The sequence below is a fragment of the Erpetoichthys calabaricus genome, chromosome 1 (assembly GCF_900747795.2).
Source record: "Erpetoichthys calabaricus chromosome 1, fErpCal1.3, whole genome shotgun sequence".
Taxonomy (NCBI): Eukaryota; Metazoa; Chordata; class Cladistia; order Polypteriformes; family Polypteridae; genus Erpetoichthys; species Erpetoichthys calabaricus.
The window spans coordinates 274,909,046-274,921,842 of record NC_041394.2 but is presented as its reverse complement, the minus strand read 5'-3'; the positions used below and the strand labels follow the sequence as shown (position 1 = coordinate 274,921,842).

General features: G+C 37.5%; 1 protein-coding gene across 13 annotated transcripts in view; it reads right to left on the bottom strand.

Annotated features, from left to right (window-relative positions):
- Positions 1-12,797, bottom strand: part of shank3a (SH3 and multiple ankyrin repeat domains 3a) — a 1,882,192-nt gene that overhangs the window by 1,686,929 nt on the left and 182,466 nt on the right. For all 13 annotated transcript variants that reach the window (XM_051931529.1, XM_051931540.1, XM_051931542.1 and 10 more), the window contains exon 2: positions 11,125-11,178. The gene's annotated coding sequence lies outside the window, so the exon portion shown is untranslated. The remainder of the gene's footprint in view (positions 1-11,124; positions 11,179-12,797) is intronic.

Genomic DNA, 12,797 nt, shown 5'->3' with positions numbered 1-12,797 from the left:
AGAATGATCCCAACATTATTTAAAACATGATTATGAGTGATATGCAGTAGTGGTCTATTTTTAAATAAATAATTAACTAGCCAGCTTGGTCTCTGTGGAAGGAACAGCATCTGTGGGAGATTGGTGGGGTGATTGAAATAGAGCGCATCTGCACTTGAGGGTGTGGCCTGTCTTGATTGCTCCATTGGCTTTCTGCAGTTTGTGATTTAGGTGCTGTGCCCATGGAGGCATATAAGTGATGAGCCAGCACGGCTAAAGGAAATTGATGAATGAATCGAGAAAGGTGAACAGATGAAAGAACAAAGAATGAATGGAGACGGAGGATAAACAGATGGGACAGAAGAAGTGAGTGACGGAAGGCAGGCTGCAGGGAGGAGAGCCCTTGGGAGAGTGTGCGGTCGACACTCTGGGCTAAGGAGAGTCACACCCACTGAGCGTTTTGGTGGAGTGGGGAGTGACTTGTGGCTTACTTCTGCTTAAGTCCAGGAATGCAGCAGGGGCCGGGGAAGCGTGGTGCAGCACTCTGCCAGGACAACAGATGGCTGTAGAGACCCAGGCCTTGGAGAGATGAGGTTCAGATGGAGCCCCCAACTGGGAAACATGGAACTGTATGAACCCAAACCTAGAGAAGATGGTTGGTTTTGACTGTCGGTTAGGCGTCTCGTCTGTTGCAAAGTCCCATTTGGGGTTAGCAGAGGAGATGTTTGTTTTAAAGGGAAGCATGGGGGGACATGAATTTAAAGAATAGATACATGCCTGTTTTTTCAAACTTGATTTTAAAGGATTATTTATTGAACTTGTTTTAACCTCGACAAGCAATTTGTTATAGGATTTTATTTATTGAAGACTTTTTGAGCACTGAATTTTGAACACTGGATTTGTTTAGCTTATTTATAATAAAGGCACTTAGCAGTTATACACCTACCCCTTGTCTGGATGTATGTGTCCTGACCGGCTAGGCTTATCTCGGTTATGACTATTAACGATCTGGGATCAAGAGGCTCCTGGAAGGAACAGGTAGCAAGGTGCCAACCTGGACCATCACACAGCTTTACAAAGAAAACTAGAGGTGTGGGAATTTTAATACACAAAACAATCTCATTTGTAGTATTAGATGCAGCACTTGATCCTGAAGGGCAATATGTCATGGTGAGGGGTAATTTATTTAAATCTAAAGTAATTCTGGTAAATATTTACACGCCTAATATGGATCATAGAGATTTCATCCAAAATGAATTTGCATCTATTCCTAATGTGAACATTCATAAAATTATAATAGCCAGAGACTTTAATTGTGTTTTAAAAACAGACCATAGGTCTTCAACTACAGTGGAGATAACATCTAGCACTGCAAAAATAATTACACAGTTTTTAATGGATCATAACTTCAACATACCCATGGAGATTTTTAAATAAAAACTCAAGAGCATATTCCTTCTTCTCATCGGTACATCAGTTTCTCAAAAATGGATTATTTCTTTATTATTTTATGATTATTTTTGACCACGACCCTCTGATCATGGAGTTCAATCACTATGTCCTGCACACTCATCTCGTAATTGGCATCTAAACCCACTGTCATTAGCAGATGAGAGCTATATAGAATTAATCTCTGAGCAAACTGATTATTTTTTAGAGACAGAGGTCTCTGCAGGAATACTCTGGGAAACTTTGAAGGCTTTTTTAAGAGGGTAGATTATTTCATATCTTTCCCAAAGAAATAAACTGGAAACCAAGAATGTGTCAGAGCTAATCAGTGAAATTATCAGAACAGACCAAGAATGTGCCAGGTCTCGAATTGAGGCACTTAATAGGAAAAGACAGGTTTTGCAATCAGAATTTTATCTTTTGACAAGAAAAAAAACGTAACAGCACATCTTTAAATCATGCTATCATCACTATGAGCAAATTATGAAAGCTAATAAAATCTTAACTCAACAAATACACAAACAGGAAGTTTGCAACGCAATAACAGAAATTACCAACACAGATGGAGAAAAGAAGCATTGACCATAAAAATATAACTCACACATTTAGAGAGTTCTATAAATCCTTATCTTCTTTAAACTGAATAGAATATAAGACACAATCTAATGAGTTTTTTGATGCATTACAAATACCACAGCTAGATAATCTTAGCGAAGAGGAAATGGATAAACCTCTGATATGATCAGAATTACTAGATGCTATAAACTCATTCCAAAGTGGGAAAGCAGCAGGACCTGATGGCTACCCAGTGGAATTTTATAAAAGAAAATCCAAATATGTTAGCTCTACTACTATTAGCAATGTTTACAGAAGCTAGAGACAACAAAATTCTACCTTAAACTTTTTACCAGGCATTAATTACTATCTTCCCAAAGAGAAATAAGGACTTATTACAATGCGCATCATACACACCAATTTCACTTCTGAATAATGATGTTAATATACTCTCCAAAGTTGTAGCTAGAATGATTTAGAAAGTGCTTCCTTCTGTAATATCACAAAACTGAAATTAATATATTAAAGATAGACACTTAGCTCCTAATTTTCAATGTTTGTTTAATATAATACACTCACCCATAAAATTGACATGGTTGAACAGGACTACCTATTTGACTACCCTGCACAAATTTGGGTTCATCCCAGACATATGTGCATGGATCAAACTACTTTAATCCAGAAGCTTCTGTTTGTACTAACAACATTATTTTAAACTACTTCAAACTAGAACGTGGTACTCGACAAGGATGCCTCCTATCACCAATGCAATTGGCTATTCACTTTAGAAATGTATAAGAGATAAAAAGGATTAACAGAGAAGAGCATGAACAGAAAATATCACTATATGCAGAAGATATGATATTGTATATATCAGACCCCCAAACCTACGTACCAGTAGTCCTTAATGCATTAGCAGAATTTCAAAAGATATCTGGACTCAAAATTAATTTGAATAAAAGTGTGATTTTATTTCAGTGAACTTTCTAGCACACAATATTAGACTGGACACCTTCTCATTTATTTTAGCCATGTTTAATATTTCACTGAGAGAATCTGTTGCCATTGAAAGTTTCAAAACGAGGAACAATCATGCCTAAAAAAACAAAAGAGGAATGCGTGGATGACTAAAGACTCCAACTGTGAGGAGGTGTTTTAGAGACTTATGCTGGGACACTTTAAACAGAATGTTCCAAATAATCATGATTACCTCTAGTTTTCATATCATCACAACCACTTCCCAGAACTTCATGCCATCTTGATACAACTGGATGATACCAATGGTTATACCAGAATCCTGTCAATAGACGACACCATTTAACACAGTTGTACCACCAAAGCTGACCACCGGGCTACTCAATTTAGGGCTTACTTCCACCCTCTACATTGTATTTTAGACTTTCTAACTAATAGACCTCAGCATATAAGGAATGGCAGCATCACATCCTTCACACTGACCCTCAACACAGTTGCTCTCCAGGGTAGTGTACTGAGTGCCTTGCTATACTCTTTGTTCATCTCTGACAATGTAGCCAGACACAGCTCCAAATCTATTATTAAATTTGCTAACTGAACCATCAAAGGCCCGATCACCAAAAAGTATGAGTCAATTTACCGAAATGAGTTCTAGCTGCTGACTCAGTAGTGCCAGAACAACAATTTCATTCTTAATGTCAGGAAAAAAACAAGGAGCTGGTCATTCCCTTCAGGAAGTAGAAGGCAGACCACACTCTTAATATGTCAGAGGGTGTGCTGTTGAAAGAGTGAGCAGCTTTAAAATTTCTTGGAGTCACTATCAGTGATAGACTGAAATGTTTTCAACATCCTGATTCTGCATCTGCTCAGCTCAAAACCATAAACCGCTGTGGAAGGTGGTGATGGAGGCACAGAAAATTATCCAATTATCCAGCTGCCTTCTATTCATGACATATACAACACTCACTGCCTTCGAAAGGCAAACAGGATAATTAAAGACCTTAACAATATGCACAGCCACTTTTTATGTTCCTACCTACTGGTAAACACTCACATCAATATTTTCATGGATAGTTTCCACCCACAGATAGCTAAGGATGTTGAACAGTCAATCATATAAGAACAAATATTGTAGCATAACTGTATATATAAATAACACTTCCAGATACATATGGTATACATTAATATAATATAGATTATACATATAATGACTTTACTTATTCTTGCTTAATAAAAGTAATTCGTGCAAAACTGTTGTTGTGTTGTTTTATTTTCAGAATAGTTTATTCTGTTAAAAACATATGTGACAAGATTATTGGTACATTTGACAAATACAATGCATAAAACTGTTTGCATAACTTGGGTCTTTGGGGAAAAAAATATGTCTTGATATTGCTTTTAATGTCTAGGAACATTATTGTTGTCTTTGACCATTTTCTGTTTCACTGTGGTACAAATATGAGGTAACACAAGTAAAATCCTTTTGTTATCTTTCAACATGAGCAAAACAAAAGAGCACTAAACTCTGCTGCATAGACTAGAGAATGGCCAAAAAAATGGGTTGAAGTTACCAGTAAGCACACTCAGTGCCAAAGTAAAACATGGAAATGTTGAAAATTTCCCAGAAAGGTGGATACAACTGCAAATTGTCCCCATGCAGAGAGAGGAGGATACGAAGAGAGGCAAAGAGAAGCCCAAAGACTGCAGTTTCACAACTTCAAAGTTTAGTTGAATTTTAGCATTTTATCATTTCAAAATTAACAGTGAGCTTTTCTGGCCATTCACACCCATCAAAGTGTTTGGTGAAAAAAGGAGACTGCATACGCAGAATGGCACCACGGTAAAATATGGTGGTTGCTCTTTGATACCTTATGTCTCTGTTTTTTTCTGCCAGTGACCTAGGGACTCTTCTCAAGGTCTGTGGCATCAGTCATTTTATTCAATACCAGAATGTTTTAGTCGAGAATCTGGTTGCCTCTACCATAAAGCTGAAACTGGGCCGTGGTTGTGTCTTCCAACAAGAAGCATACATCTAAATTGACAAAAAAATATGGTTGGAGCAACACAAAATCAATGTTTTACAATGATCATCTCAGTCTCCAGACTTGAACCTAATTGGAAATCTGTGTTGTCAATTGAAGAAGACATTTCGCAAGAGAAAACGCAATTATCTCAATAAACTGGAAATGTTCTGTATGGAAGACTTGTCTAAGACCCCTTCACAAGGAGTGTTCTCCAGACTAGTTAAACACTGCACTAAGAGGTGGAATGCTGTCATTTTGATCAGGAGAGGCTCCACCAAGTACTGAAATTTGGGGCGCCAATGTTTTTGGAATCTATATTTTTTGAAAATTTGTGTTATTATAGGAAAACCCTATTTTGTTCCAAAACTCTGACAATAAAAACATGAGGCTTACCCATTTGTTTAAGCCAAAATTTTACTCAATGCATGTGTGTGTTCTTTTTATATTATAAATTTTGTCCAATAATTCTGTAGTTGACTGTGCACATGACAATAAACTTTGACTTGAATGATCTGCTTGTTATTGTAAGGGTTTTGTCCCCTTGGCATCAGAGAGAAACACTGTATGCTTTGAACTCTAGAGGTACTTAGAAAACCAAGATACATGACTCTTTATCATCTCTTTGAGTACAGGTATTATAATAATAATAATAATAATAATTTTTATTTATATAGTGCCTTTTGTATACTAACTCATTTATTTAAACACCACATAAAGCAGTACAGGGCCCTTTTTGTTCTTGTCGTTTTGCTCTGTTCTTTGTCTTAACGTTTTGGATATTGACTCCCAAGCAGAGCTCATGTCCTGGTGTGGTGGTCAGTTAAAAGTTTTGTCCAGCTTGGCCTGTGGCCTTTTATATTCCCCATTAGGGTCGAAACCGGGTCTGGGGTGGGGGGGGGCTTAAAATATCCTTGTGGACGTTCCTTGGCTGGGCTGGGCTGGACTCTCTGGGTTTCCAGTTTCCTTTCTTTGGTACATCCTTGTGCCTGAACTTCTGTTGCCTTCCTGCAATGAGAAGAGGACAATCTCTGAGGTCTCAGGAGTTCTCTGCCTCCCTTGAACCATAAGGTGGTTAATGTAAGGAGTTGAACTCAGCTGATAAGGTCTATATGGTTTGCAGTTTTTCTGACCTTTAATTATTTAAAAAAATACATACAGTATGAGTCTATTGGGACGTTTACGGTAATAGCTCACTTCTTAAACACTTGAAAAGTACTGGTAACCTTGAAAAGTTTGCTGGTACCTGTTTGGACCTCTCTGTGTGCATTTTACAGCATCAATGATTTTAGGTAGTGTTAACACATGATCCAGTTTAGATGTATCTTGGTTGTGGATTGCTGAAACGTACAATTCATTAAAAAACTATTTGTTACATCCTGAATATTTATGGATTCTAAATATAATGCTGCACATGAATTCTTAAGTATTTAATAGAATGTACAGTAAATTCTAAAATGCTTAATTTCATGAGTCAAAGACTATCCAAGTGGCATTGGGTGCAAAGGAGGAAATAACCCTGATCAAGTCACCACTTCAGCACAGGACTCTTCTTAAATAGTTGTTTGTTTGTTTGTTTTTGTTTAATAGCTCTTTATTTAGCCACTGAATTACTTTTGGCATTGGAGTTCATATCTTACTCTGATATATTTGATGTGCTAAAATCTTACCTGTCTATCTCACTTTCGAAGACAAAAGATTAAACTTATACTGGAGTGGTAACTGTCTGGTGTAAAGTGACAGGCACGCGTATGTATTTCCTCATCATTCTTTGTGAGGCATATGGTTTCTAGCATTCTCCTCATATATTTCTTCCTACTCTTTTATAATTACTATTAATTTTACAGGCTCAATATTTATTGAAGATAATTTAATTTTTATATGTAAAGTAAGTATGCCTTGGGAGCTTTATTCCACATAATTTCCATGTTTGCCACGTTTGTATTTATATTAGGCAGCACTGTGTCTATAAAGCAAGCACAATGACTTAATGGCATTGGCATTTTAATGAATATGCACAGTGGACAGAAAGGAGACAATGTACTTTATGTGGGTCATTTACATCCAGGTAGTAGCTGGAATATCTTTGATTAAGATGGGAAAATGAATCTTAAATATAGTATGTGGTTTATATTCTGAAAAACAGAACAGAGCTAGATATAAAACACAAAATAATTTTATAATGAATCTGCATTATATTGCATAGGAAATAGCAAAAGTGCTACAAAAAGAACTAACAAATGAGCCATTTGTATGTATATATGTATATAAATATCTACATATATTCTGTAAAATTGGTGTGTTAATTGTGTAAATATGTACAGTATGTCTGCAAATCTGCTTGTAAAGTAATTGAGGATGGAACTCTACATATAAGTTATTGTGGAAAATAAAAGTAGTTTTAAAGGCACAATAAATCTACTAATAACTAGGCATGACACAATAGACTTAGCTCATTACATAATTTATATTTTGATTCTGGCATCTTTGTGCTTCATTTCAGTCATATAGTAATGCTATATAATACATGATACAAGGCCACATTTTGTATCTGGAATATTTTGTATTGCAAAATTCAGCACAACAAAATTTTGTTTAACAGATCACTAGTAAAAGTGTTTTATAAACAGTTTATATTGCTCCAGAGTTAATTGAAAGGGACTTAGTGAGGTAGTCATCTGATGATGTTCGAGTCATAAGCCGTGCTATAAAATTAACAATAGCAGACTATATAATTGTCACACATTTGTCTAGAAATATTTTAATTTCCTTCTGTCAAACAATTATTAGCACAGTATGATTTTTTTACAAGATAGAATGCCATACAGGACCTTACTGTTCAAGACTAAGAAGCTATAGTGTAGAAATACTATAGGTGCTTTCATTTGCAGATTTACAGGCTTTGGCTACTTGGAGTGAAGGATAGCAACAATCATCCCATGTGCATGATTAATATTGACTGCTTCTTGAATGCTAAATGAAGTGTCTTTATGAATCCAAAGATTATTCATTAGTTTACAGTATCTGATTATCTCTTTTGTGCAGAATACAAGGAGAAATCAAGGTTACCATTGTCAGTAGCAAGGTGTATGTGGGTATTTACTTTGAATTTTAAAGCTGAGGACAGAGGAGCATACATTCTTATACAACTAGAGAACTGAAAACAACAGACAACAGAAAGACAAATTAGCATTCATAAAATAGCAAATTGGAAAATGTAAAAACAGACATTAGACATAAATTTATAAGCATTTTTTTTAATAGTGAACCAACTGCTCTGAACTGGAAAAAGTTAAAGAATGTGAAAAGAACACAGAATGCAGCTGATATTTGTGAATATATATATATATATACTGTGTATATTACAGTAATCCCTTGCTATATCGCGCTTCGCCTTTCGTGGCTTCACTCTATCGCGGATTTTATGTGTAAGCATATTTAAATATATATCGCGGATTTTTTGCTGGTTCACGGATTTCTGCGGACAATGGGTCTTTTAATTTCTGATACACGCTTCCTCAGTTGGTTTGCCCAGTTGATTTCATACAAGGGACGCTATTGGCAGATGGCTGAGAAGCTACCCAACTTACTTTTCTCTCTCTCTCTCTTGCGCTGACTTTCTCTGATCCTGACATAGGGGGATTGAGCAGGGCGGCTGTTCGCACACCAAGAGAATACGGACGCGCGTCTAAAAATGCTGAAAGATTATCTTCACGTTGCTACCTTCTGTGCAGCTGCTTCCTGAAGCGACATGCTACACGGTGCTTAGCATACTTAAAAGCTCGAAAGGCACATATTGATTTTTGCTTGTTTGTTTTTCTCTGTCTCTCTCTCTCTCTGCTCCTGACGGAGGGGGCGTGAGCTGCCGCCTTCAACAGCTTTGTGCCGCGGTGCTTCGCATACTTAAAAGCCAAACAGCCCTATTGATTTGTTTGCTTTCCTCTCTCTTTCTGACATTCTGTGCTCCTGACGTGCACTCCTTTGAAGAGGAAAGATATGTTTGCATTCTTTTAATTGTGAGACGGAACTGTCATCTCTGTCTTGTCATGGAGCACAGTTTAAACTTTTGAAAAAGAGACAAATGTTTGTTTGCAGTGTTTGAATAACGTTCCTGTCTCTCTACAACCCCCCTGTGTTTCTGCGCAAATCTGTGACCCAAGCATGACAATATAAAAATAACCATATAAACATATGGTTTCTACTTCGCGGATTTTCTTATTTCGCGGGTGGCTCTGGAACGCAACCCCCACGATGGAGGAGGGATTACTGTATATATATATATACACAGTATTTATATATTTATTGTAGATGCCCCAGAAAACAAGTGTAAATCAAGTGTAATCAAGTGTAATGTGGCAAATTCCTTACCCAGCCGGGATGCCATAACAGGAGGGTGGTAATACCTGGCTGGGATACTTTATGATTCCCCTCCTGATTGGGATGCCTAGCGACGTCAGGAAGTAGCAGGGGAGCAATTCAATCCCCACCACTCTAGGTGACTGTGTCCCTCATGTAGGGTCCCAGACTGGATACCCGCAGGGCTGCATGGGAGTTGGAGTCCAGAAGTGCAGCCCTGGAGGGTGTTGCTGGGGGAGGATTTCCCTGGCTTTCCTATAGTAAACAAGTACTTTGCCTTAAATGGAGCCCACTTCCATAGCTCTTGGAGCCAGAGTCAGGTGGAAGGTGGGTAAAGCTTGAGTGAAGGAGTGGAGGAGGCAGTGACCAGAGACAGACAGAGAGAGAAGACAAACAGATGCTTTACTGTGCTATATGGTGCTTATTACATATACTTGTGGCTGTGGTAGTGGAAAGCGCTTGTTTTAAAGAGTTTCCCATGAATAAAGACTTTTTGGGCTTTTACCTTGAGTCCATGCCTGTTTGTGTTAGGTTTTTCAGGAGCTGCAGTGCCCCCTGGTGTCCAGCTTTAGGAAGACCCGTGAGACAGTGACTTTTACACGTCACGCCCTATTTACAAACAATTTAAAACAAGTTCATGGACATCTAACCTCACAGTTGTTGGAATGTGTTTGGCAGACACACTTCATGTGCTCCCAGCTCTTAAAAATGTTATACGTTCTAGATAGCATGTGAACAACTAAGGGAAGAAGAAAGAGCAGCGCATCGAAAAGAGACACGAAAGCGTTGGAGAGAAAAGAAGGCAAAAAAGGACGCACAAGAGAACAATAATAATCTATGTGCAAATTCAGAAAATAAGGAAAGTAATAATCAGCCCGGATGTCCCGTGAGAGATGCTTTAAAGTCCCGCAAGACAAAGCAGTGAGACCAAAGAACAGCTGCTGTGCAGACTTTTAAATGATAGATGCACAGCGTGACAAGCAGCTGCAGCAGCAATACAGGACCTGATCCGTCTGCATCTCTTAAAGCGTGAGTTCAGAACCTCCCCCCCAAGCCCCCCTTCACAACGTGAGTGGCAGAGACGCAAAGTGGCAGGTGCTTAGTGCGCTCTGGAATGGTGGGGTTGGGTTTTGGGGGTTTAAGTGAGTGAAGCCTGCTGTACAGGCTTTTAATGATCGTTGCGCTGTGCGACATGAAGGACACATAGCGCGGTAGTAGCAGCTGCTGTACAGGCTTTGAAATGATCAACACACAGTACGAAAAGCAGAACACGCAGCATGGCAGGAGGAGCAGAAAGACTGCAGGTGATTCTTCTGGATCTCCAAAGTGTGCGTTCAGGCACCCCCTTCACAATGTGAGCAGCAGAGACGCGAAGTGGCTGGTGCATGCCATGCCCCGGAGTGGAAGTTAGGGGGTGGGTTTGCAAAGCAAATATATATTTCCAGAGTTAGTACTGACCTTTCAGTTTGAATTACCTTCATTTACACATGTATAAATGTACAAAAAATTGTCAAATAACAATTATGCATCATAAGCTTTGTTTTACTGTTATTTTGTTCTAATTAAAATTATTATGTTACTTATTTTGCTGCATATCTTACAGCGAGTACACTGGGTACAGCAGAGAAATCCAAATGATAACATGACCAAATCCATTTGTATATCCAACCTCAGGCCAGTTTAATGCAATGTTCCCATTTAGAGTACCATAAGAACATTTGCCTTGACAACTTTCATCCATTCATTGTTTACCCAACATTACAGAAATACACAGAAAGAAACACCTTACCTTACTGATGTTGTAGTGATACCTTACTGTCTTTCTTCCTTGTCTATCATCAACCTAGGGAAAAATTCAAACACAGTTAAAGCTGCATTCATCCATCAGTTAAAGCTTTTTCATCTATACTCACAAAAACTTTATATATATTCTAATGTCATAAACATAAAAAAACAAATGTTCATCTGTCTTTACATACTTTATAATGTTAGTCTCCATGTCTATACATTTTCTAACTTGCTGGGAACTGGGGCCTGTCCTATTGGTGCAAATGCTTGGATACAGAGCCATTCCACGGCAAGTTACACTTGTACACAGAAGAACAATTAACAATCATCAGATAACCTTATAGAAACATCTCTGGAATATGGGAGAAAAAAACAGGGGTATGTGGACAAAAACCCCATTACAAAATTGTTCAGAATTTGCAAACTTCACAGGGGCACTGTGAGGCAGGATGCAGTGCAAACTTAGCCAAAATCCTATGTCCACTTTTGACATGAGCTGTTTTCATTTTGCTGTGTCAATGTTCATTTTCTGCATTAAGGACATATTTCTTTATTTCTTACAATTTATCATCCACTTTGACAAACTGGTATCTAGTCCAGATCAGGTTCGAGGCTGTGTTTTACCGTCACCACCACAATCAGAAAGAAGTACATACAGAAATGCATATTACAGTATATAGCTTACATCAAAGTACACAGCACATTTATGGATTATCCTTACACCAAATGCAACTGTCAGCTTCAGTTAAACATCTATCATTAATGTATATTGATGTAGTGTATAATGCAGTGACATGTCAATATAATGTGACATTTCAGGTTTTATTTAACTATTTCTTATCTGGAATCAGCATTAGTCCTGATTTATTGCAAAGTGTATCACTTTGCTTTTTAGTCATTAGGCATTTTAAGAAGTAACCATGTTAGCTTAAGTAGTATATCTTCAAAGGAGCATTTATTCAAGTGCAGTAGCAGTTGATTTTTTAAAATGTGTTATATACTGCATCAATCAACTCTTCTGTCTTAAATGCAGTACATTTTCATTAAGAAAAGTATTAGCCCAAATACTCCTGTGCTATCCCAAAAACCTTTCCATTAAAAGGCCCCAGGTGGTGTGAATTAAGTTTAAATAGAGGAATATGTAATATACATAATTAAAATATATACACACATGAATTCACTTTAGATGAAAAATGGTAAGAAAATGGTTAAAAAACACCAAATATTTTCATAACATGATCAGAATTTTCCCTTTTCCTTAGTTTAATTCTTAAAACGAAAAATAAGATGCAAAGAAATTTTGTTGACTGCATAAATTAGATAGATAGATAGATAGATAGATAGATAGATAGATAGATAGATAGATAGATAGATAGATAGATAGATAGATAGATAGATAGATAGATAGATACTTTATTAATCCCAAGGGGAAATTCACATACTCCAGCAGCAGCATACTGATACAAAAAAAAAAACCAATATTAAATTAAAGAGTAATAAAAATGTAGGTAAAAACAGACAATAACTTTGAATAATGTTAATGTTTACCCCCCCGGGGTCGCATAGTTTGGGGGAGGAACGATCTCCTCAGTCTGTCAGTGGAGCAGGACAGTGACAGCAGTCGTCGTTGAAGTTGCTCCTCTGTCTGGAGATGACACTGTTTAGTGGATGCAG